This window comes from Chlorocebus sabaeus, chromosome 3 (assembly GCF_047675955.1).
Source record: "Chlorocebus sabaeus isolate Y175 chromosome 3, mChlSab1.0.hap1, whole genome shotgun sequence".
Taxonomy (NCBI): domain Eukaryota; kingdom Metazoa; phylum Chordata; class Mammalia; order Primates; family Cercopithecidae; genus Chlorocebus; species Chlorocebus sabaeus.
Window position 1 is genome coordinate 55,270,502 of NC_132906.1, and position 20,455 is coordinate 55,290,956.

The 20,455-nt window shown below is 40.8% G+C and overlaps 1 long non-coding RNA gene and 1 other non-coding gene across 2 annotated transcripts; both read left to right on the plus strand.

Annotated features, from left to right (window-relative positions):
* Positions 1 to 4,101: 4,101 nt before the first annotated feature.
* On the plus strand, positions 4,102 to 13,069 carry LOC119627526 (uncharacterized). The gene is made up of 5 exons (XR_005243703.2): positions 4,102 to 4,248; positions 7,771 to 7,820; positions 8,722 to 8,765; positions 11,447 to 11,507; positions 12,972 to 13,069. It is a non-coding gene; the product is annotated as an uncharacterized lncRNA (long non-coding RNA).
* Positions 13,070 to 13,433: 364 nt separating this feature from the next.
* On the plus strand, positions 13,434 to 13,574 carry LOC119627586 (U4 spliceosomal RNA). The gene has a single exon (XR_005243786.1). It is a non-coding gene; the product is annotated as a U4 spliceosomal RNA (small nuclear RNA).
* The last annotated feature ends 6,881 nt before the right edge of the window (positions 13,575 to 20,455 follow it).

Below are 20,455 nucleotides of genomic sequence, written 5' to 3' on the forward strand. Positions count from 1 at the left end.
TGAAAACTCAGTGACCTGACAGACCACTGGGGAATGCTTCAAAAGAGCAACTCCTATTAATAATGTTCACAGTGATGTCCTTTAAAGGAAATATGTCACTTGTGTTATATACCGAAAGTGCTTTCAAATGAAAGTCAGTTTTGCATGTAACCTTAAGGAGAACACAACTTAATTCATGACCAAATAGCTCAGTCAGTAAGAGGATGGAGCAGGTGAGGTCACATACGGGCCAGTCAACTCTGTTCTACAGTCTGATACCACACCCCTGAGCCAGACCAACCAGGAAAATGAATATGATCAGTGGAAATCCATCATTCTACTGGAAAAACAAATCAAATACAGCTTTAGTGATGAAAAAATTCTTTTCTTTTTTCTTTCTTTCTTTCTTTTTTTTGAGACGGAGTCTTGCTCTGTCGCCAGGCTGGAGTGCAGTGGTGCGATCTCGGCTCACTGCAACCTCTGCCTCCCGGTTCAAGCAATTCTCCTGCCTGTCTCCCGAGTAGCTGGAATTACAGGCATCCAGCACCATGCCTGGCTAATTTTTGTATTTTTAGTAGAGATGGGGTTTCACCAAGTTGGCCAGGATGGTCTCGATCTCTTGACCTTGTGATCAGCCCGCCTTGGCCTCCCAAAGTGCTGGGATTACAGGCGTGAGCCACCACGCTTGGCCTTGGCTTAGTTTTATCAAAGTCAGATAAGTAGATTTAATGGGTTCTAACTACAAGCATGATAAATTTCAACAAATGTCATGGGTGTGATTCTTAAACTTCAGGTACTATACCACTTCAGGATACAAGGCTATTAGTATTGGCAAACTAAGGTTAGCATTGTTCTAAAATCAGCCCCTTCCTCATTCTAGGCCTAAGTGGTCAGTCTTTGGGTGGAGGCCAAAGTGTGTGTGTGTGTGTGTGTGTGTGTGTGCATGCACATATGTATGTGTGTAGTTCCTGAAGTCTTCTATGAATGGTATCAAGAAATAGGGGATATGAGAATTGCATCCAATAAAGAATTTCATGGTTGTGCTAATGTAGTATTGCTGTGGGTTGAATTTGTGTCCCTCTAAAAGGTATGTTTATTGGCAGTTTCCAGACAGGTGGAAAAAGTATGTTTAATTTTTAACTTCTGGTACCTGTGACTGTGACCTTATTTGGAAATAAGACTGTGAAAATGTAATCAAATTAAGATGAGATCATATTGGAGGCCAGGCACAGTGGCTCACACCTGTAATCCTAGCACTTTGTGAGGCTGAGGTGGGAGGATTGCTTAAGCTCAGGAGTTCAAGACTAGTCTGGACAACATAGTGAGAACCTGTCCCTGAAAAATATGAAAGAAAAAAAAAGAAAAAACCCAGAGATCATATTGGAGTAGAGTCGGCCCTAAATCCAGTATGACTGGTGTCCTTTTGAAGAAAAGAGACTTTAGACAGATAAAGAGAGTATCGTGTGATGAGGTGTATGCCTCCATCTCTGCCCCAGCTCCTCTCGCCCCCACCCACACACACACACACAGGAGGCAGCCACTTGATAACTGATGATGCTACAACTATAAGCCAAGGAATACCGGGGTTTGCTGGTAACCACCAGAAATTAGGAAGAGGCCAAAAAAGGTTCTCCCCTAGAGCCTTCATGGAAAGCATGACCTGCAGACGCCGCACCTGTGGCTGTCTGGCCTCCAGAACTATGAAAGAATACATGTCTGTTGTTTAAAGTGACCGAGTTTGTGCTGCTTATAATTATTATTTTTTGAAACAGGGTCTTACTCTGTCTCCCAGGCTGGTGTGCAGTAGTGCAATCAGGGCTCACTGCACTGTTGACCTCCCAGGCTTGATCCTCCTGCAGCCTCCTGAGTAGCTGGGACTACCAGTGCATGCCACCATGTCTGGCTCATTTCTTATTTTTATTTTTTTGTAGAGATGGGGTCTCACTATGTTACCCAGACTGGTCTCGAACTCCTGGGCTCAAGCCATCAGCCCACCTTGGCCTCCCAACATGCTGGGATTACAGGCATGAGCCATAGCGCCAGGTCTCTGTGCTCCTTTGTTATGGCAGCCCTAGGAAATGGATGCAAGTATCATGTCCCAGTGAGGTGTGAGGCGCTGTGGATCAGAACAGGAAAATGGGAAACTGTCAGTATGAATCCTGAAATGCAAACTAATGAGAATTTTATTTTTATTTTCTCTGAGTTTGCAAGATGGATCTGCTTAACACACTTGTACAAACCTTCTGAATGGGGAGGAAGATTACTGATCCCTGTTCTGGCTCATCACTCTCCCAGGGGACTATTTCTGCATATGATGTTATGGGCATACTTGCAGAGGGTGGGAGTGGGGAATTGTCGCAGAAGTCTTGGCCACATAGGTGTAGTTGGGAGTGATAACAAGGCATTGTGCAGTGGATTGATTGACTAGAGAAAGAAGGCTTACTGGCTATTGATCTCTGTAATCTGAAGAGATCTTCTCACTTTTGGCAGGGATGAGTGGTGTATATATTAGAAAGAGAGCCAAATGGCCTCTTCCACTTAGACGCAGGTTTTTTGTTTTGTTTTGTTTTGTTTTTTTCCTGGGACTTTAGAACCAGTTGCCATGCTTATCATGCTGCCTTTTGATGAAGTACTATTGCAGCTCAGGGTTTCTGGAAACAGCCACTGAGATGGGCAAGATGGTTATCAGGAATTCACACTTGAGGAAGAAAAGTGGAAAAAAACAGAAATGGGCAGAGGAAGAGGTCAAACTACAGTTCTGCCTTGCATAATGACATTTTGGTTAACACTGAACTGCATATGCAATGGTGGTCTCGTAAGGTTATAATGAAGCTGAAAAAGTCCTATTACCTAGTAACGCTATAGCCATTCCAATGTCAAAGAGTAGCACGTTACTCACGTGTTTGTGCTGATGCTGATGTAAACAAACCTACTGCTCTGCCAGGCACATAAGCATAGCACACAAAATTATGTACAGTACATAATACTTGATAATCATAAATAAATGACTATGTTACTGGTTTACATTTTACTATATTATGTTTATTATTATTATTTTAGAGTGTACTCCTTCTACTTATTTTAAAAAAAGTTAACTAGAAAGCAACCTCTGACTGGTCTTTCAGGAGGTATTCCAGAAGAAGGCATTGTCATTATAGGAGATGACAGCTTCATTGGTGTTATTGCCCTGAAGATCTTCCAGTGGGACAAGATGTGGAGGTGGAAGACAGTGATACTGACGATCCTGGCCCTATGTAGGCCTAGGCTAATGTGTGTGTTTGTGTCTTATTTTTTAATTTTTGAGACAGAGACTTCCTCTATTGCTCAGGCTGAAGTATAGCAGTGTGATCTCTGTTCACTGCAACCTCTGCCTCCAGGATTCAAGCAATTCTTGTGCCTTAGCCTCCCAAGTAGCTGGGATTACAGGCGTGCACCACCGTACCCAGCTAATTTTTTGTAATTTTTAGTAGAGATAGGATTTCCCTTGAACTCCTGGCCTCAAGTGATCTACCTGCCTCAGCCTCCCAAAGTGCTGGGATTACAGGCATGAGCCACCATGCATGACCGGTGTCTTAGTTTTAAACAAAAAATTTAAAAAGTAAAAAGAAAAAAAAGTTTTAAATAGAAAAAAGGTTATAGAATAAAGCTATAAAGAAAAAATATTTTTTACAGCTATGCAATGTGTTTGTGTTTTAAGCGAAGTGTTATTACAAAAGAGTCAGAAAGTTAAAAAGTTTATAAAGTGAAAAAGTTATGGTAAGCTAAGGTTAATTTATTATTGAAGAAAGAAAGTATTTTTAAATAAATTTAGTGTAAGCCGGGCATCGTGGCTCACACCTGTAATCCCAGCACTTTGGGAGGCCGAGGGGTGGCGGGTGGGGGGGGCGGGTGGATCATGAGGTCAGGAGTTCAAGACCAGCCTGGCCAAGATGGTGAAACCCCATCTCTACTAAAAATACAAAAAATTAGCCAGACGTGGTGGTGGGCGCCTATAATCCCAGCTACTTGGGAGGCTGAGGCAGAGAATTGCTTGAACCCGGGAGGTGGAGGTTGCAGTGAGCTGAGATCACGCCACTGCACTCCAGCCTGAGCGACAGGGAGACCCCGTCTCAAAAAAAAAAAAAAAAAAAAAAAAAATTAGCGCAGCCTGAGTGTCCAGTGTTTATAAAATCTACAGGACTTTACTGTACAAAGTCCTAGGCCTTCACATTCACTTACCACTCACTGATTCAACCAGAGCAACTTCTAGTCCTGCAAGTTCCATTCATGGTAAGTACCCTATACAGGTGTACTATTTTTTATCTTTTTTATACTATATTTTTACTGTACTTTTTCTTTCTTTTTTTTTTTTAAAGTAGAGACAGGTCTCAGGCTGGTCTCAGACTCCTGTGCTCAAGCAATCCTTCTGTCTCAGCCTCCCAAAGTGTTGGGATTACAGGTGTGAGCCACTGTACCCAGTCTGTACCTCTTTTATGTTTAGATACACACATACTTACCATTGTCTTATGACTGCCTACAGTATTCAGTACAGTAACATGCTGTACAGGTTTGTAGCCTAGGAGAAATAGACCATCTAGGTTTGTGTAAGTACACTCTATGACAGTGGAACCCAACCTTTTTGGCACCAGGGGCCTGTTTTGTAGAAGACAATTTTCCACAGATGGTGGGGAAGATGGTAGTGGGATGAAACTGTTCCACCTTAGATCATCAGGCATTAGTGAGATTCTCATAAGGAACATGCAACCTAGATCCCTCACATGCGCAGCTCACAACAGGGTTCCTGCTCCTACGAGAGTCTAATGCTGCTGCTGGTCTGACAGGAGGTGGAGCTCCGGCCGTAATGCTCACCTGCCTGCTGCTCACCTCTTGCCATGTGGCCTGGTTCCTAACAGGCCACGAACTGATACTGATCCATGGCCCCTGAGGTTGGGGACTCCTGCTCTATGATGTTTGCATAACAATGAAATAGCCTGATGACTTGATGTATTTCTCAGGATGTATCCCCATCTTTAAGCGATGCATGACTTTGCAATATAGACCCCATTAAGCCTTGGCCAACCCAGCAGGGAGCTCTGGAGTGAGCACTGCCCACTGGAGTTGTCCCATGTTTGGCCCAAATGACTGAGGCTTTACATCCCTACCTTTCTTAGTCAGCACATGTGGGCTGCCTTGGGAAAGGCCTGACCTCAGTCAAAAGGGTTCTCTCCAGGAAGAGTTGATACCTGTAGTCATTCTGCTGATAACACCCCTATAGCTGGGCAGCAAATCCTTCCTTGAAAGGAGATTCGGTGGTACCACTCTGTCTACCACAAGTGGTGGTCCACTTGGATGACTTGGGCCCCTAAGGTCCTGGAAGAATATTGAAGAGTTGGTGGTGTTGGGGGTTGTGGGGAAATCATAAGGGAGTATTCTGAGTAAAGAATATACTCATTTGATAGGCAGACGAGTCATATTGTCTGTAGGAGATGTAAATACAGAGAGGTTTTTGTTTGTTTGTTTGTTTGTTTTTTTACAGAGTCTTGCTCTGTTGGCCAGGCTAGAATACAGTGGTATGTTCTTGGCTCACTGCAACCTCTGCCTCCTGGGTTCAAGCATTCTTCTACCTCAGCCTCCTGGGTAGCTGAGATTAGAGGCATGCACCACCACACCCGGCTAATTTTTGTATTTTTCAGTAGAGATGGGATTTCACCATGTTGGCTAGGCTGGTCTTGAGCTCTTGGCCTCAAGTGATCTACCCACCTCGGTCTCCCAAAGTGCTAGGATTACAGGTATGAGCAACCCCACCTGGTTAATAGAGAATTTTTCTTCTAGAACTTTTTGATGTGCTCCATCTGGTTACCTTGGAGCATAAGCAGTGGACAGATGGAGGTAACACTAACAGCCCCTTCAGCAGCAGCATATACATTGGGAGAGCAGATTAGTAATCAGGTGACTAAATGTGTAGAGGCAGAAAATCTCTTTGTAAAACACGGTAAAAGAGATGGATGTGGATTGGTAAAATAATATAAAGGCAGAAATGTCTATCAGAGGATGGTGTTATGGTCAGAAGAAAAGAGGAAGTCTTCATTAATTTATTAAAAAGATGAGCCTTGCAGAGTGAGGATTAGCCAGGTAAAGAAGAAGGAGAAGAGAATTCTAAGCCAAGGGCTCCAAGGCATGGGACCCTGTGCCTTTGTCATGGTGCCACTCATATCCAGGTCCCCCTTTGTCTTTCCTTTTACTGAAGAGAACAGACATGAGGGCAGTGGTTGAGTACAGTGTCTATGGCCTGATGGTGCAACTGTGAGAACTTGGAACACTGAGCATGAAGGCACATGAGGGGTCAGGTGAGGTGCGGGTCAGGTAGGGTCCAGATGTGGAGAACTTTTTTTTTTTTGAGACAGAGTATTGCTCTGTAACCCTCGCTGGAGTGCAGTGGTGTGATCTTGGCTCACTGCAACCTCTGTCTCCAGGGTTCAAGTGATTCTCCTGTCTCAGTCTCTGGAGTAGCTGGGATTATAGGCATGCACTACCACGCCCAGCTAATTTTTTGTATTTTTAGTAGAGGCAGGGTTTCTCCATGTTGACCAGGCTGGTCTCGAACTCCTGACCTCAGGTGATCCTCCCGCCTTAGCCTCCCAAAGTGCTGGGATTACAGGCATGAGCCACTGCACCCGGCAGACGTGGAGAGCGTTATGTACTGTTTCAAGCGGTGTAGACTCCTTCTACGGGCAAAAGGACATCTTTGCAGGGCTTAAGCAGCAAAGTAACATGAACCAATTTGTGTTTTAGAAGGGTCATTCTGATAACAGAGTGAAGAATGAACGGGAAGGAGGCATGACTTGAGATGGGAAGACCGATTAGTATTTAACAGAGCAGAGTGAAGGGGACAGCACTGAGCTGGAATCAGCCATTGGAGATAGATGGGATTGTGAGGTCAAGAATGGACGTGATTTTGGGTAGAGGAGCCCGGGTAAAATAAGCTCCTTGAGCATTTTTGAACTTTACACTTGCTTTCATCCTCTTCGTCCATGGCCATATGCTTCCTAAAGGGATGATGATAACCACGATTATCAGAAAGAAGTCTTTTTAATTCTTTCTTCTGAACTGAAGCAAATGTAGAAGTGTGGAGTTCAGAGTTAGAAGATCTTGATGACATGGGAAATTCAATTACCTTGGAGCCTCAGTTTCCTCTTTGGTAAATTAGAGATAATGCTGCCTACATTACTGAACGGTCATGACAGTTAATTGGAATAATGTATTAATGTATATAAAAGCTTATCAGTACTTGATATAGAGCTGGCATTTAGACCTCCATTCACTCAATGTATTGTGCAAGAAGGAAGTTTATTTGGCCAACATAGTCTTTTAAAATATATGTATTTTGGTGTAGGGGTTCATGCCTATAATCCCAGCACTTTGGGAGGCCGAGGCAGGAGGATCACTTGAGGCCAGGAGTTTGAGACCAGCCTGGCCAACATGGCGAAACACCATCTCTACCAAAAATACAAAAATTAGCTGGTATAGAGGCACACACCTGTAATCTGAGGTACTCGCGAGACTGAGGCATGAGAATTGCTTGAACCTGGGAGATAGAGGTTGCAGTGAGCCGAGACTGTGCCACTGCACTCCAGCCTGGGCAAGAGTGAGACTCTGTCTCAAAAAGAAAATATCTATCTATCTATCTATCTATCTATCTATCTGTGTGTATATATATACACACACACATTTATATGTATTTACATATATATTTATATGTATTTTTAATATTAACATTTAATATTAACATATTAACATTGTTTTACAAACCAGAATTTATTGAAGACTTATAATCTGCAAGGCATCATGAAGGATATATAAATGTAAGACATTGTTTCTGTTCTTAAGGGTTTTTGCAATCTGAGAGAAAGAGGATTTGTATGTGTGAAAAGTATAAAATCAGTAAAATATTTAACCTTGTTTTATTTTTAATTTTAATTTAATTTTATTTTTGTTTTGAGAGGAGTCTCGTTCTGTCACCCGGGCTGGAGTGCAGTGTCACCATCCTAGCTCACTGCAACCTTCGCCTCCTGGGTTCAAGCGATTCTCCTGCCTCAGCCTCCTGAGTAGCTGGGATTACAGACGACCGCCGCCATGCCCAGCTAATTTTTTTTTTTTTTTGTATTTTTAGCAGAGACAGGGTTTCACCATATTGGCCAGGCTGGTCTCGAACACCTGATCTCAAGCAATCTGCCTTCCTTGGCCTCCCAAAGTGCTGGGATTACAGGTGTGAGCCACTGCGCGCCCCGACCTAACCTTGTTTTAGGGGTCAGGGAACAATAGAGAATATGAAACAGGCAATGATGAGAGTTATCAGATGTGTTTACTTAGAGGCAGAAGATATCACTTTACCCTAGAGTACTTACAGAAGGCTCTAGGGAGGAGGTCAAATGTGACCTAGATTTTAAAGATGATTTAGGGTTTATAATGTAGGTGTTGGCAATCTACTGCCCAGTACATTATCTGTTTTAATATGGCCTGTGAGCTAAGAATGGCCTTTAAATCATGGAGAAATTGTTTTAAAATAATATTTTGTGACACCTAAAAATTATATGAAATTCAAGTTTAGTGCCAATAAATAAAGTTTTATTGAAACACAGTCACACCCCTCCTTTTAGTATTGTCTGTGGTCAGATACATTTGAGATATAATAGAGGACAGCACTTGTAGCAGAGACCCTATGGCCTGCAAAGGCTAAAGTGCTTACCATTTGTTCCTTTACAGAAAGCTTGCTGAGCCCTGGAGCAGAGGATGCAGAGACATTCCAGGTGCGTAGAAAGCCAACATTAAGAATGGCTCCATTAAAGGAAACAGAAAATGGTCACAAACAGAGAATGAGTGCGCAGGACTTCCCTGGCAGCCATGGAGGGGAGAGTGTCTCAAGGGGTAAGGGGTGTCCGTAGTGCCAACTGGTACCAAGAGAGAGCCCAGAAATGCAACTGAGGAGAGAATCGGAGCTTTTGAATCCTGTGGCAGAAGGAGAGTGAGAGATGGGGAAGGAGAGGCAGAGCTTAAGAAATTGCGTGCGATCAGAAAGGTTTTAGTAGGGAAACACCCATGTCGTTTAAGTACAGTATGAAATGGAATAGACCTATGTATATTCATATGCAGAGGGAGAGTAAAGCAATTAGGGAGGTTTGAGAGAGGTTATGTAGAGGGTCAAGCACAGTGGCTCACACCTGTAACCCCAGCACTTTGGGACGCCTAGATGGGAGGATCATTTGAGCCCAGGAGTTCAAGACCAGCCTGGACAACATAGTGGGACTCCTTCTCTCCCAAAAATAATTAAAAAAATTATTAGCCGGGTATTGTGGTCCCAGCTGCTTGGGAGTCTGAGATGGGAGGATAGCCTGAACCCAGGAGGACAAGGCTTCAGTGAGCTGTGATCATACCACTGCACTCCAGCCTGGGTGACAGAGTGAGACTCTGTCTCAAAAAAAAAAAAAAAAAAAAAAAAAAAAAAAAATTAAAAAAAAATATATGCATATAGGCTATGTAGATATGTAGAGAAGTGCTATTTAAAACAGTGAGGTTGGAGAAATATTGAAACGCATTATTTTAGCAAGACTTCTCTCAACTGATTAGTTCTTGGCCTTGGAAAAGTTGCTTAACATCTTGGCTTGCTTTGCTTATCTATGAAGAGTGGATAATAATACACTCATCAGAGGATCATTGTGAGAAATAGTGAGATGATTCTGTTTGGGCAATGTCAAGAACGTGGGGTCTGCACTTAGTACATTGTCAACAAGAAATAACCTTTTTTTTTTTTTTTTCTTTTTGAGACAGAGTTTTTGCCTTGTAGCCCAGGCTGGAGTGCAATGGCATGATCTCAGCTCACTGTAACCTCCACCTCTTGGATTCAAGTGATTCTTGAACCCTCAGCTCCCTGAGTAGCTGGGATTACAGGTGCCCACCACCATGCCAGGTTAATTTTTGTATTTTTAGTAGAAATGGGGTTTTGCCACATTGGCCAGGCTGGTCTCGAACTCCTGACCTCAGGGGATCTGCCCACCTTGGCCTCCCAAAGTCCTTGGATTACAGGCATGAGCCACTGCGCCCAACCAAGAAATAACTGTTAATGCTGTGATGTTTAAGTTTTTATGTCAACATGGGTAGGCCATGGTAACGAGATTTGTGTCAAACAGGAGTCTGGATATTGTTGTGAAGATTTTTTTAAAGATGTGATTACCATCTAAATGAGTGGACTTTCAGTAAGGCAGGTTACCTTCCATGAGGTGGGGGGCCTCATCCAATCAGTTGAAGACCTTAAGAGAAAAGACTGAGGTTCCCCTAGGGGAGAAGGGATTCTGCCTTCCGACTGCCTTTGGACTTGCACTACAACATTAGCTTTTCTCTGGGTCTCCAGCCTGCTGGGCTCCCCCTCTAAATTTTCAGACTTGCCAGCCCTCAGACTTGTGTGAGCTAATTCCTTAAAATAAATCTCTCTCTCTCTCTATCTCTCTCTCTCCTTCCATCCTATATATTTGTGTGTGTGTGTGTGTTTTTTTTTTGAGAACAGTGACTAATTCAAATAACTTCTGAGTTAGACAGTAATCACTAACAATGAAAGTGTTACTATATTAAGGGACAACTGCTTTATACCCCAGAGACGGCCACATACAATGCTTTGATGTCACCACGTCCACCATATCCCATTTCTGAGACTGTGGCAGACATTGTTAATTGATCACAGTATTCTGTATTGCTAAGACTAGATGTGACCTCAGAATTTTTTAAATACAGGGTTCCAGAAATGACTAACAAGTGATTAGAGTTGGTACTTAACTTGAAATAGATTTAATTCTGACCTAATCCATATTTAGGTATCTACAGCACTTTGCATAAAATTCTTCCTGGAACTTTGCAATTGTGATTAATAGATCTGAACTTGTAGTTTAGAAGTTAAAATTTCGATTTCTTATGTATAAGTCTACAAGCCAGTAAAGTCCTTCATCTTATGTAGTAAGGACCATGTCATATTTGCCTTTTAGATAAGTTTTAAAAAATATATATCTTCTAAAGGTATCAGTGACTTTGAAATTCCAAAATAAAGTTAGAATAAAAAAATAGCCTGAAATTATACTTTTTTATTTCCTCCAAACCTCAGGGAACATTCATATATAATTTATAAAGACTTGGTTTTAATCATTGGTTAAAGTGTTTGGCTAAATATTCTTCTCACTTGAATATGTGTAACATTTATTGAAATCAAGTAAGTGCACATAGCAGAGGGTTACATTTTACATTTTCTAAAGCTCTTGATAAGAGATTCACTTACAAAGCAAGTAGAAATTCCTTGGCTTTTCAAATTTTGGGGGTTCTGTTATGGAAAATTTTTGTACTGTGTATGAAGAAAATATATGTTACCTTGGCGTGCGGTGGTAGTATCATGTTTGTATGCTATCATTTTTTCCAAGTATTTAAGTATTTTAAGATGTTATCTCTTTAGTTTTCACAGCATGCTAGGAAGGAGGAAGGACATGTTGTTCTCACCTAGCAGTAAAATTGAGGTAAGCAGTTACTCACTCTCTTGCATAAGCCACTGATTGAGCTGGGGATGTGATACCAAACAATCTTCTACTAAGTCATCCATTGTGACCCCACAGCATCTCCCGTCAACCCATTAATCCCATTTTCTTCTTCTTAGTTAATAACTACACAGTTGATTCTTGCTTATCTGCTCTGAGGGAAAGGGGAAGAACAGGGCATAATCTCAAATTGTAGATGATACAAAAATAATTTGGATTTGGCGTGGGATGTGTTTTTGAACTTGCATTGGAACCTGGGTGTGTCTGGTGTTCCAGAAATTTATAGCATTCCAAATCAACTGAAGAAACTGTGTAAGGAGAACCCAGGGTGGGGATCGTCGCAAATGCACCTTGTTGGGGGTCTGTCTCCCTTGTTTCCTAGCCCATCGCCTGCCTTCCTCAAGCTCTTCCCTGCTGAGATCAGGCGGCATGATCTCTCAGGTCAATGTGTCAAAACAGCCTAAGGAAAGCTGTTTTTTCTTTCTCTCTAAATCTTATTATAAGGCATTCATCTTATCCTTCTCTTGGGAATGAGAGAAACTGGTATCTTGCATTAGAAATTGTTAATCATTTCTTAAAGTTTGTTTTTTTAAATGTAAAGGTACTGATAAGATAATGTACTAAGAAAAGTTAAAACAAGATTTTTTTGAATATGTAACAATAGGAACAATGTAAGAAAGACACTGCAAGTCTTTGATATTGTGTGGGTGTCAGATAGTGCCAAGTGAATGAGAGACTTCATAGGAAGGTGAAAGTATCTCTTTACTTTACATTTTGTGATGAATGGGAAGAAGTTCTAGAGTTCTTTTGCAGCATTTGCTTGTTTATCCAAAGAAACAAACGCTAGCATTCTGATTTTGTGTATCCTCACTTTCATCCTGAATTGTTCAGATTCTTGGTTGTGGTGATAGAAGCCCACTTTAGCTTAAACAACAAAAGGAAATGTGCTGACAAATGGAACCAGATTAAAATGTCTCACTGACTTTAGTGACAACTGGAACTGAGAACCTAAATGATGTCTGGGCTCTCTATTTGTCTGTCTCGTCTCTGCCTCCCTCTGAAGCCAGCTCCATTCTCTTCCACGGTAGCCTGGCTCTCTCCCTCGTGGAGGAGGTGAGGGAGAGGGTGACATGTCTGGCAGCAGCCCTTGATTTAGTGACTCGAGAAATAAGAGATTATTCTTCTTTTGGCAGCCCGGCAGCGACATTTTGGGAAGATTCCCAGTAGTTCTTTTTGGTTCACGTGTCCATCCCTAAACCAACTGCTGTGTCCAGGAAGAGATGAGACTCCAAGATGAGTCCCATAAAACCCTGTTGTGAAGTTGGTGGTGCCTGTTCACAGAAGGAAAACTGGCAGATGGGCAAAACTAATAGCTACTATGCCTCCATTCATCTTGATTTTCAAATATAGGATTCATCTTACAATAAGCTTATTACTTTTTTTCAGAAAAAAAGCAAAAATCTGCAAGACCAAAAAATACCTAACATTCACAGGATAATCTGAATGTTCTTGTTCAAAATTCTTGGAGGCCATCTCACTGCTATCCCAGGTAGGATTTTGGAATCTTTAAAGGGCTGATTTACTGGGTTCACCAGGTCACAAAGTACCCAGGCATCAGATACATAACTTTCAGGACAGGGAATAGTCTTGACTTGGGTATTTACAAGTAAGCCAAGTTTTACACACAAAAGGAAGTATATTTAGTGGATTGCTGATTGAAGAGGGAAGTGCTATTGAGAAATCATCACCTGGGGGAACCTCATCTTTTCAATGTGTGGGATAAAGATTCCCAGAAGCTGTAGAATTGAAATTGTTGTTGAAAGGATGAGAGAGACCAAGTCTGCGAGTTACAGCAAAATTCCAGGGAAGTTAGAACTACTTAAAAAAGACGTAAAAATAGAAGAAATGAGCTTCATGCGGTGACAGTATCGTAGCCAATGAGGTTTATCCAAGGAGCGATTATTGCTAATTGAAAGCTTTTCCCTATACCCGGCCATGACCACTTGCAATATAGGTGGCATTGGCAATTTTTGACAGTCTCTATGGAGACTGAATATTTCAGTATTAAAAATAATAGAGGAAATGAAAGTGCCCTCTATTGGCAGGTTTAACTGCTTTATACTCTCTTCCACTATTCTGTTGGATGAGGACCCATGATGATTAAAGAAAATAAAGCAGCTACATTTTATTTGCACATGTGAGTAGCTTAAATTGCAATGTTGCTGATATCAGATTTACATTATTTAGAAACATAATTCTGGCTATGGTTTTGAAAATGAGTTGGGAAACAATGGGATGAATGGCAGGGAGTTTTTTTTCCTTTTATTCATATGTAATAATGTACATATCTATGGGATACATATGAGTGTTTGATACGTGCATAGAATATGTAATGATCAAGTAAGGGTATTTGGGGTATCTGTCACCTGAGTGTTTTCAGGGTATTCGGGGCATCTATAACCTGAGTGTTTATCATTTTTGTGTTGATATCATTTTGAGTCCTCTCTTCTGGTTACTTTGACATATATATAAAATTGTTGCTAAGTATAGTTATCCCAGGCTGCTATAAAACATTATAACTTATTTTTCTGTCTAACCCTATGTTTGTATCCATAACCAACCTTTCTTCATCCCTGCCCCCTTCCCACTCTCTGGTATCTATCATTTTATTCTCTGTGTTCATGGGATCAAGTTTTTTAGCTCTTGTATATAAGTGAGAACATGTGGTATTTGTCCTTTTACATCCTGGCTTATATTACTTAACATAATGACCTCCAGTTCCATCCATGTTGCTGCAAATGACATGGTGTCATTCTTTTTCATGGCCAAATAGTATTCCCTAGTGTATATGTACCACATTTTCTTTATCCACTCATCCATTGATGGACATGTAGGTTGATTCCATATCTTTGCTATCATGAATAGTGCTGTGATAAACATGTGTGTGCAGGTATCCCTTTGATAAACTGATTTCCTTTCCTTTGAGTAGAGACCCAGTAGTGGAAATGTTGGATTGTATGGTAGTTATATTTTTAGTTTTTTGAGAAATTCCCATGCTGTTTTCCATAGTGATTGTATTAACTTACATTCCAATCAACAGTGTATAAGAGTTCCCTTTTCTCAGTACCCTCACCAGCATCTGTTGTTTTTTGTCTTTTTAATAGTAGTGAATGGCAGGGAGACGTCTTAGGAGTCCTGTGATAATTCACATAAGAACTGACAGTGACCTCGATGAGGGAAATAGCAAAAAGGTGGAAAGAAGTGGGTGGACTTGAGAAATAGTAGAGGAATATAACTTATATAATATTCTAAGTATAATAGTATAATACATAAGTGTAATATATAATATTTTAACTTATAATAATATTATATTAGAGATGGGGCTGTGGGAAAGGAAGAGTGATGAGGGATCATCCTCCATCTAAGTTTCTGGTTTGGGCAACTGGAAGAATAAAGATACCATTTACTGAGATAAAGAACTGAGAGGAAGAATAGGTTTGGATGAAGGAAGATTCTGAGCTCAGTTTTGGACATACTGAGATTGGAGTTTATAGTTATGTTTATGAATACATCTAAGAGCTGTCTCAAATTAGTCAATACACAAATCCAATTGATTCTTTCCTTTTTAAACATTTTTTAGTATCTTTTAGTTTTTTAGAGACAGGGTCTTGCTCTGTTGCCCAGGCTAGGGTACAGTGGTGCCATCACAGTTCACTGCAGCATTGAACTCCTAGGCTCAAGTGATCCTTTTGCCTCAGACTCCTGAGTAGCTAGGACTACAGGCACATGCCACCATGCTTTGCTAATTTTTAATTTTTTAAATTTTTTGTAGAGATGGGATCTCGCTATGTTGTCCAGGCTGGTCTCGAACTCCTGGCTTCAAGAAATTCTCCCATCTTGTCCTTCCAAAGAATTGAAATTATAGGCAGGAGCCACCATTCCTGGCCTCTTTTCTTGTTTCTTTCTTTCTTTCTTTCTTTTCCATTTTTTCTTTTCTATTTTTTTCCTACTACCACCAACCATAATTCTGTTACAAGATACATTTAGTCATATAAAATTTTTAGTGAATTTAAGCATTCAGCAATTCATGAACTGGGCATCATCAGACCTCAGGTGGTTCAGCACTCCATGAGCCGTGGGAAGTGTGTGAGAGAGGAAACATCAAGTATTCTTGGAAGCAAGACAGAGAAAATACATTTGATTGGCCAATGTGAAAAGTCCCTAGAGGTCAGTTGGTGGTTTTTGATTGGTCAGATTTCTAGTTAAAGGTTATTTGGTGATTTCTAATTGGTTACGCTTAGATTTTGTTTTATTGTTTACATTGAATTGGGATTTGGTTTGCTGATGTAGAAAGCCGAGGCACTGGAGCCATCTCAGCCTAATGGCCTCCTAGTTAAGTATTTTTAATAATTTAGATTTCCATCACCTCACATCTAGGAAGTCAAATACCCTTCTATCCTACACTTCTATAATATTCTTCTGTACAGAGTTGCAGTAGGGATGTGCCCAAAAGTTGGTTTTGCTGGGTCGTCTTCCATCTCACAACATTTGAATGGTTTTCTATTGCCTGCATAATACTTCTGAGACTGCCTGCAAAGTAGCTCCTAATTACTCCAACCTTATCCCACTCTCCCTAATGGTGAGTTTATCTCAGTTTGGCCAAACTAGAACTTCGAATACAATCTACCCCTTCCTGTCTCTGCGTCTGTGCTCATGTCATTGCCTGGGCTTGCTTATCCTCTCTACCCATCTGACCCTTTAAATTCATCCCCCAAGGCCGAGATGTTCTCTGGAGGCCATCATTTCCCTCCACTGTAGCTCAACCTGAGCCTTTCCTTATGTGAGTCTGTAAGTTACTGTCTGTGCCCCTCCCATGCCATGAACATTTATTCTCATATTGCACTGTTTTGCAATGCCCCATTGATTTGATCTCTCTCTACAGGGTTGAGGACAAGGGTCAGGTATCATGCTAATTTCATATCCTCCAGAGCACCTAGCATAGTTCTGTGTACAAGATAGGCACTCAATAACTATTTGTCGACTTGAAATAATAAGGTACGTTTTTCTCTTTCCCACTGGTCTTATCTCTGCTTGAGTAAATGAGGTTATGTGAAAGCAGTTGAGATTAAACATGTAAAGTGGAAGAATAAACAAGAGACAGAGGAGATTTTAATAAAATTTTATGATATAAAAAATCATAGTTACCTGCTAAATCTATTTTTTAAAGCTTTTAAAGCATTCAGATTGCTCCTCTCAACCTGGTAGCATTTTGGTGTGTATAACTAAAAAGCACACAGATGCTAAAAAGCAGAATTATTATTTCAAAAATATTTGGCAACAAAAATAAACTTGTTTTAATTCAAAAGTTCTTGTGATTTTTGTTTCCTCAAATGACTTCATAGCAAAACTTCTCATGAAATTTTAGTGTATATCATCTATTTTGACTCCAAATTGACTTTGGTTAGAGAAATCTCATTTCTTTTAAAAAATCAATGATAAATAAATAAAATATGTAGATCAAGTTTGTTGGCATAGTAACAGATTTAGTTATAAATCAAAGACTTCAATAAAATAAGCTTGGAGTTAGAAATTACCAAGGCATGCTCTAAGAAAAAAATAATAAAAAGAACAAAAGCACTCAAACTGTGATTCAATATGAACATTTTCCCTGTAACCAGCTCTGCTACTTTCATTATAGAATTAGAGAAGTAAACTTAAAGCATAGTTAAGTCAACAGAAACTGTTCTAGGTAAATGAATTCAACCTTCATGGTCACTGACACACAATACAATCTTGTTTCTTTCAGAATTTTTTCTTTAAGTAACTAAGTGACTCAAGCTCAGAAAGTATTTTCTGGTGCAAGTAAGTCTGAGCTTAGCATAAAATATTCTGAATATTTCTTCTTTTCAGATGAGTATTTTAAAAAATAATAGTTCCTTTCTGGAAGGTGTAATTGGCTTTTGGTTTGCATGCCTGCACGTAATTGTCCTTTTGTAGAATATATTTTAGGATAAGCTAGAATTCAGCTTTTCCTTTCTCCATCAAAATCCTACCAATAATTTAGGTTTAGCTCAAATGTTACCACTTTTATACAACTTTGCTTTACTTTTAGGCAGAATGAATCAAATTAATCACCCACTAGACCTTTAGGGGAAGGGACATGTCTTTTTTTTTTCTTTTTTTTTTTTTTGAGATGGAGTCTTGCTCTTGTCACCTAGGCTGGAGTGCAATGTCACGAGCTTGGCTCACTTGCAACTTCTGCTTCTCTGGTTTAAGTGATTCTCCTGCCTCAGCCTCCAGAGTAGCTGGGATTACAGGCACCCGCCACCACACCCGGCTAATTTTTGTATTTTTAGTAGAGACAGGGTTTCAACATGTTGGCCAGGCTGGTTTCAAACTCCTGACCTCGTGATCCACCTGCCTTGTCCTCCCAAAGTGCTGGGATTACAGGCATGAGCCGCCATGCTCAGCCTGGTGATATCATTTTTAATGTTTATTTGTTTACCAAGTTCCATAGTTGAGGTGTATATTTTGGTTACACTTCAAAGTTTGGGTTATAAGCTCCTCATCTTATTTTATTTTTTCTAATTTTTACTTTGGTTTCTTTATTTATTTTTGAGACAGGTTCTTACTTGGTTTCCCAGGCTGGAATACAATGGTGTGATCTTGGCTCACTACAGCCTTGACCTCCTGGGCTCAAGTGATCCTCCTGCCTCAACCTCCCTTGTCTATCTCCGGTGGCATGTGCCACCACACTCGACTAATTTTTTGATATTTTTGTAGAGACAGAGGGTCTCACCTTGTTGCCCAGTGTGGTCTCAAATTCCTGAGCCCAGGTGATCCTCTGCATCTGCTACCCAAAGTGCTGGGATTGTAGGTGTGAGTCACCACACCTGGCCTGACTTCCTATTACTGGAAATGCCTGTTATGAGACATGAGGATTTAAAAACTTATATCTTTATCTACTTTTATCCCGTATGTAATTTGCTTTTATTTCTGAAAGATTGCAGCCGGTTCATGGAATAAAGGGAATATTCTTGGGAACTTTCTAGGAGTCGTTTGTCCTTTGGCTGCAATCTGGTTGGTCCTCCCCACCCCACTCCAAGGTAGTTCCCCAGCTGGCATTTGGGACTTCTCTCTTTTGTTCTGCTAGGTTGAATTGACTGTTTTCTAAATCTTGTATCTTTTTCTTTACTTGCTTTTTTTTTTTTTCATCCACATTTTGTGTAGTAAATCCTTCAAAATCTTCTAACAAACATTGCCTTAGAGGAAAATGTTTTTAGTCCTCCTTGATTTATATTTGGTTTATAGTTCTGTTGGATAAAGAATTCTATGTCAAAAATCATTTTCCCTCAAAGTAATGAAAACTATGTCCCAGTGTCTTCAGGTGTCCAGTGCCAATGAGCCATCCTACATGAGCACGATTCTCATTCTTTTGTAGATGAGAATCTCTGTAAGATTTTCCCTTTTTTTTTTTTTTTTTTGAGACAGAGTCTTGCTCTGTTGCCCAGGCTGGAGTGCAGTGGCATGATCTTGATGCAGTACAACCTCTGTCTCCGAGGTTCAAGCGATTCTCCCGTCTCAGCCTCCCAAGTAGCTGAGATTACAGGTGCCTGCCAACATGCCCGGCTAATTTTTGTATTTTTAGTAGAGATAGGGTTTCACCATGTTGGCCAGGCTGGTCTCCAACTCCTGACATCAGGTGATCTGCCCACCTCAGCCTCCCAAAATGCTGGGATTACAGACATGAGCCCCTGTACCCAGCCTTTGTAAGATTTTCAAATCTTCCTTTTATCCTTAGGGTTTGGAAATTTTCCAATGAGATGGTTTAGGGGAGGGCATTTTAAATGTATTTACTGGGTACTTGGTGGGCCCTTTTAATCTGGAAATATTGGTTCTTCAGCTTTGATTCTCAGTCTTCAGTGAGATATAATTCACACATCATACAATCTACCCATTTAAAGTTTATTGATCTCATATAGAAACTACTATTACAGCCATATGCATAGCCTTAATATCTACAAGCTTACAAATATGATTTAGACTTTTCCTTTGCATCTAAAAGAGTGGAATGAACATCTTATGGGTATTTTTTATTTGCATGGAGTTTTCTGTTAATTCATACTATGACCAAAGACAAGTCACTTCTCTCTTTCTCTTCATCTGCCAAGTAGAATTTACAATCTCTCAGAGTGTGATACTGTGAACTCATTGGCTACTCAGGATTAAAGAAAATAAGTTTCTGATGTTCAAACAAGTCGTATGAAATAACATAAGGCTGGATGCAGGCCAGGCACAGTGGCTCACGCCCGTAATCAAAGCACTTTGGGAGGCCGAGGCAGGTGGATCACGAGGTCGGGAGTTCGAGATCAGCCTGGCCAGCATGGTAAAACCCCGTCTCTACTAAAAATATAAAAATTAGCTGGGTGTGGTGGTACATGCCTGTAGTCCCAGCTACTTGGGAGGCTGAGGCAGGAGAATCACTTGAACCCAGGAGGAGGAGGTTGCAGTGAGCCGAGATCATGCCACTGCATTCCAGCCTGGTAACAGAGCAAGACTCTGTCTAAAAAAAAAAAGGCTGGATGGCTGGCTGCTGTGGTTCATGCCTATAATCCAAACACTTTGGGAGGCTGAGTTGAGAGGATCACTTGAGCCCAGGAATTCAAGACCAGCCTGGGCAAGACAGCAAGACCCCATCTCTACAAAAAAATTAAAAAAAAAAAAAAAGGTATGGTGGTGCATGCCTATAGTCCCAGCTACTTGGGAGGCTGAGGCTGGAGGATCACTTGAGCTCAGGAGTTTGAGGTTATAGTGAGCTGTGATGATACCACTGTATTCCAGCCTGGGCAAAAGAGCAAGACCTGTCTGAAAAGAGAAAAAAAAAAAACCATCTGGTTGGACTCCATTTTCATATGGAGAAGGATGCCAGT